This window comes from Streptopelia decaocto (assembly GCF_964273445.1).
Source record: "Streptopelia decaocto genome assembly, chromosome: 8".
In the NCBI taxonomy this organism is placed as follows: Eukaryota; Metazoa; Chordata; class Aves; order Columbiformes; family Columbidae; genus Streptopelia; species Streptopelia decaocto.
This window is the reverse complement of record NC_138662.1, coordinates 21,079,771-21,085,539: the sequence shown is the minus strand read 5'-3', so window position 1 is coordinate 21,085,539 and position 5,769 is coordinate 21,079,771. Positions and strand designations below refer to the sequence as shown.

At 42.1% G+C, this 5,769-nt stretch overlaps 1 long non-coding RNA gene across 1 annotated transcript; it reads right to left on the bottom strand.

Moving 5' to 3' along the window:
- Positions 1 to 1,307: 1,307 nt before the first annotated feature.
- On the bottom strand, positions 1,308 to 5,201 carry LOC309443307. Its single transcript, XR_014184782.1, has 3 exons — positions 5,083 to 5,201; positions 3,331 to 3,365; positions 1,308 to 1,404 (listed from the first exon to the last, which is right to left on the bottom strand). It is a non-coding gene; the product is annotated as an uncharacterized lncRNA (long non-coding RNA).
- Between the last annotated feature and the right edge of the window lie 568 nt (positions 5,202 to 5,769).

Genomic DNA, 5,769 nt, shown 5'->3' with positions numbered 1-5,769 from the left:
TAATAAGATATATGTTGGCATAATATTGTGAAGGGCAATAGCTCAATATTAACTGTTTTGGTACAAACATAACAACAGTTATCCTGACTTTACAGGTCAAACCTGAGCGAGTGATGGAGCCCATGTCACACAGAGGCTGCAGCAGGAGCTCAAACCTGGGTGAGTGATGGAGCCCATGTCACACAGAGGCTGCAGCAGGAGCTCAAACCTGGGTGAGTGATGGAGCCCATGTCACACAGAGGCTGCAGCAGGAGCTCAAACTGAGCACCGGGATTTTGCATACTGAGCCCGTGCTTTAACCACCAGCTCATCCGTCTTCTCTTGCTTCCCTGAACCTTTTCTATCAGAGTCATCACAGGACACAAGTTGGAATTTAAATGCGGTTACACACCACATCTACCATCTCACCCCGAAGGATTTAATTGAGTTAATCTTATTAAAGCTATTTACATGCATGGGAGTATTTGCACAACTGGTCCCTGAATGAGAAATACTTTAAAATGCGTACTCTGCAAGGGGAAAAATGTTTGGACCACTCTTTTCTGCTGCGTGTATATGTTGCATCCATAAATCGTAAACATAAGGTAAAACTACTGCAAAGCCTCGATGGAGCTTGGAGCCGAAAACGATCTGTTTTGGTCTGCTGGTTTGAAAATGGTTTTCTTGATGAAACTCATGAGTCCGCTGGAGACTGAGACACAGATGGATGAGCTGAGCATATGATAAACCCGCTGCATGGGTTTGTAGTTAATTGCCCATCATCTTTTTTGTCTCACCATAAAAAATTTCACGCCCACCTTGCACAGTAAAGGTAACCTGAGTGTCATAAACCATTTGTCTCCTGTGCTTTCTCTGCTGCATTATCCGATCGGTCTTGTTGTTCCAGTGCTGTTGAGACAAGACAAATTTGCTGAGCCTTTTTACAGATGAAGCACATTGCATCTTTTATCAAACGATCTCCATTCTCTAATGAGAAGAAACACCTTCCCGAGTCATTTGCATAGTAATATCTTTATTTCTAAAACAATAAGCTGGCTGTAACTCACAGAGCCGTTAGGCAAAATAGAGCAACTTCATTTGCATGAGCAAAGTATGGAAAATCTTGCAAAGAAAACATCCCCTTACCACAGACACGGAGGTACCTTGTGCTCGGCAGAAAGGGGGCTGAGGGATCCGGGACAGAGAATGTTACATGGTTTTGGGTCCATAGGAGAGCATCACTGTCCTTCCCCCATCTCTTGGGAAAACAGCTCCTACCTCCTGCAGAAAACAGGGTGCAAGGCTGGTAGTTAAACTGCAGGATAAGAGGACGTGAAACCAGAAGCTGATCCCGCAGATACCATCCGTGCTTCTCCACCCTGTTTATCACTGGCTGCATTTCTCTCTCTTCTTTGTTATTATTACCTGGGGACAAAATATTACAGAAAGAGGTCATTGCAGGGTGGTACAGCAGTCTGAGCAATAAGACAGACAAAGGAATGCCCAACCACCACACTTCCAAATCTGCTCTCAGGAAATGTACTTTTTTGCTTGGCTCCCACAACCCAGCAAGGCCACAGTGATGGTGTCGGTCTGCTGGGCCTCGGGTCCCTCCCGCCTTCCAGCATCCCCTCTGCTCTGAGCTGAGCCTGGTGCCACCAGCCACTACACAAAGGGGAAAGAAATACCTTCCTGAGGCACTTCAAAGAAAATGGAACCCTTTTCTGGATGCTGGTGGTGTTGCCTAACTGGCCCTCTAGAAACAGCCAGAACATTTAGCGGTGTCCCAGCTTCACCCAAACCAGCTTTTCTTCAGCAATCAGATATTTTAAGTAGAAACAAGCAAAGTCTGATGGGCAGTTAAAGGGATTAACCCCAATTTCCCTGGTGTGCTTTACAGATTGATTTACAGAACTTCAATCTTTAGCAGATCATTTTTCCCCATCCGTTACCCTTCCTCAGCTCCCCTTGCACCCCTTCCAGTGCCAGCACAAAGGAGATGCCACCAGAGCTCTTTGAAAAGTGTCTGGAAACAAGGGGGATTCTGCTGAGCACCTAATTTTAGAGTTTGCTGAATATAAGCAGAAATGTCTCATAGAAGAGGATCAAACTCTTCCAACAATGATAGTATAGCCTATGCTGAGACATTAACCAACACGGGTAAGCGAAGCAGGACCTATATTTATTAATCTAAGAGAGTGACTGTTTTAAGCACTTGAGAAGTGATGGCATGACTAAAAATAGTTGTCTACTGAAATGAAGTCCAGAATTGAAACAATCTTGTTAGCATTAGGAAACATTGCATTACAGATGACCATTTTTCCCCATCAAAGGAAGAGGAGCCATTCCACACTATGCACGTTTCCTTCTGACTGTATTAAAACAAACATTAAATGGAAGGGTTTTTTTCCCCATATCTTTCAAAAGGCTGCCACCATATGGGGGATTTAATACATGGCTCAGTTTTGCTTTTTGCAAATAGATCTTCCTGCAGTATCAGCTCAGGCTCAGAAAGTCGAGGAGCTCGGGGTAGCCGGGGCGGTGGCACCGCATGGGGACAATGACACATGAACTGCTCCGGGCTGCAATTACCTTCCTGTTTAAAGAGCTGTACTTACTGCAAAACGTGTATTTTATCCATTTGTGTTACAAACAGTTCTGTGTATTTTGAAGTGTATAATTTAAATTCCGCTGTGCCACGGCTAGAACCAGCTGCTTGCCCTCTAATGCTTTAAAGGATTGTTGTCGCTGATGTGCATTTTCTCATGTTGCCACCTTAAAAACTTAAACATCCATAGTGCCTGTCGACAGCTTTTCACGGTAAGGAACATTCGTGTCCGTAACAGCAGAGTTCTCATTCAAATAGTGGCTACAGGTGTCACTGCGCAGCTCCAAGGCCAACAGTTTTATTTCATTTCCATCAAATAATCCAGTGCCAATGGATTTTACTAATAATGACATTCCAATCCGAGATTATATTTGTCTCTTAAATTCAAAGAGTCTCCTTTATTAGCTGCTCTGGAGCTTGTGAGGACTCTTACTCTAGAATAGCAGAAGTCAATAAAAGCAATAAATTAAATGTGTTCGGCCCATTTTTCCATGGTCCAGCTCTACCAGTTCCATCAAAATCCTGGCACCATTGAAACACGGTGTTAATGCCTCCACTACCATCAGTGGGGTAAAACGGGAAGAGAAAACAAGTAGAAGAGTTGTTACTTAACCACAGGAAAATTACCCCAGCTTGCACAACTCCATCCTGAATCCCAGCAGCTGCAGAACAGAACTGCAAAGTATTTTGGCTGCAAAATATTGTGACATATGTGGCCTCATAAACACGTATGAGGATTTTACCTGGCCGTAGATGGTATCTCTTGGCACCAAGAAAACTGAAAAGATAAAGAGTGAAAGAAGAAGTTATTATATTTAAAGTTTTATAACTGGCAACAACAGGTTTAAACAAATGTGGTAAACAATGGCTTGTCGCCTTCCCCTTGCGCGGCCTCAGGAACTGGCAAGATGTTCTGTAGGTTGTCGATTGCTGCAAAGTGACTGGAGCTTAAATGAGGTTTTATCTTTAGCAAGTGTTTATTTCACTCCCCATAAAGCAAAATGCACCACAGTTTAGAAATAATGTATTCACAGCCCAGAGTGTTATGGTGAACCCATTATTTTTATTGCATGCTGTGTAAAGAATATTTCATATTTAGGTAACATGGTGTTACAAAATAAATAAGCAGGTAGGATGCTGCATAAAAACCTGGGTGCAAAATACACATACAATTATGTGCCTGAGCAACACAGAAATACATTGTACAGGCTCAGAGAAGTTTTATAACTGTGAGGATAATCACTTATTTGCATGTGCAATTACTCTAATTGCATATACAATCACATCCATTGTCCAATTACATCAACTGTTTTCCCAATGAGCTAAAAGAAAAAACTTACACATTTCTCTTTGTTGTACTAAACGTGCAATTTGCATACACAGAAAAAGAAGTTTTCTGTTCTATGGGATATGAAATTCTATTACCTTGGGGCATTGTGCTTTTCTGTTCTTGAATATATAAGAATTCCAGTGGTTTTAAAAAAGGTTGGAGCTGTTCCATAGCTTGGGACTTCACCATAATATATTCTCTTGGGCCGCTGTAATTACTGGACATCAGATAATTATTTTATTCACAATTGAGAGGCTAAAGTCTTAGGGCACCAGGTTTTTAAAGCATTCTTTTTCTCTATAATGACTGAGATCATCAGGAATCACATTTAGTTCGTTTCTATGAAATGTGCAACTAAATGAAGAATTATAAATCCCAATCTAGAATGATATTGCTAGAATTACCTAACACCTGCTGTTCCTAACAGCTCAACAGGTGGTAGGCAATCCCTTATTCTCATGGCCAATCCAGCCTTGTGAAACGGCAGCATCTCAAAGTGCAGCAATAATCAGGTCCCCTGTGGTTTTTTTGAGTGTATGTAGCATTTCCAGGATTTTCAGATCTTATTTCCTCCGTTTAAAATGATAAAGTTCTGCTTATTTGCTCCCGTGCTCCCACACAAGGACTGTGCACTTGCCCTGGGCAGCACAACCAGAACTGGGAATTTGCTCATCAGTGGAAGATTGCAGGGCAATAATTGCAAAGGCCTCGGCAGATCTGCTGTCTGCACCCTCGGACTGGGGTTGTACCACCCAGCCCTGTGTGGGTGTCACCCGAATGTCAGTTAAATTCAAATTCCTGTTGGGTTACATTGTCCTAACAAGAAAATAAATGTTCACTCTGTCATTTACACCTCTATTCAGGAAGATAAGAAAGGCAGTTTAGCATTATCGACAGACACTTCATAGGCTTTTGCACTTTAAGAGGAATAAACAGTGTTAGTTCAAATGGCATTAAAGTACTGGATCTGGTTTTGCTTGAAAAGCCGACTCCTACAAAAATTAGAAAAGCTTATGTAATGTTTACTTGCAGTCCAAAACTGAACACATCCAAATACATCTGTCATTGAAGAATAAAAACTGAAAACATTTATCATGTTAGTTGTTCATTTTCAACCTCAGCCCCTGGACCAGGATCTCCCTTCCCGACCAGTCTGCCCACTTACTGCACAACCTCTTTATTCACTGTGATCTTTAATGCAATATTACCTTGAACATTTGCTTGTTTCAAATGTATTTTTCTGCTTCCCGGGATCTTCCAGGTTTGGCCATTATGTAACAGCATGTACTGGAAATAAGCAGAAGGCACCAGAGTCAATAGAGTTGATGGCACAGCAAAGCTGATTTCCAGTTCCAAACCGCTCCCCTCTTCCCTCGCCCAGCAGACACGGCTGCTCTAGAGACGCTATTTATTCAAACCGTGAATTAGACCTTGAGGGAAAGGTTTCAGCCAGAGAAAATATTTTTCTTTTTTAAAAATAACTTTCCTTTTATTATGAAGCAATTAAACGCGGCTGTTTAGCAACAGTGCTTATTGCAGAGCTACTCACAGGCAGTTCGGGATATATATTGACTTATCTGAAAAAATTTTTGCATGAAGAAAAAGAGCAGAGAGCTCTGAGACTTCCCCAGAGCAGCTTGAGAACAATTCTCCACTCAGCAAACAGCTTTGGAGTATTAAATGTGCAACTGCGCATCAGTTTTACAGTCAAACATTTATGCAGACGAGACTGGTCGCGCTATTGAATGTTTGCTTGGAAGCAGCTGGACACATGGGGCAAACTCAGCCAAGTGCCCACAACCAAGAATTACAAACGTATAAGCACCTGAAATGAAATAAGGGCTTAGAGCAC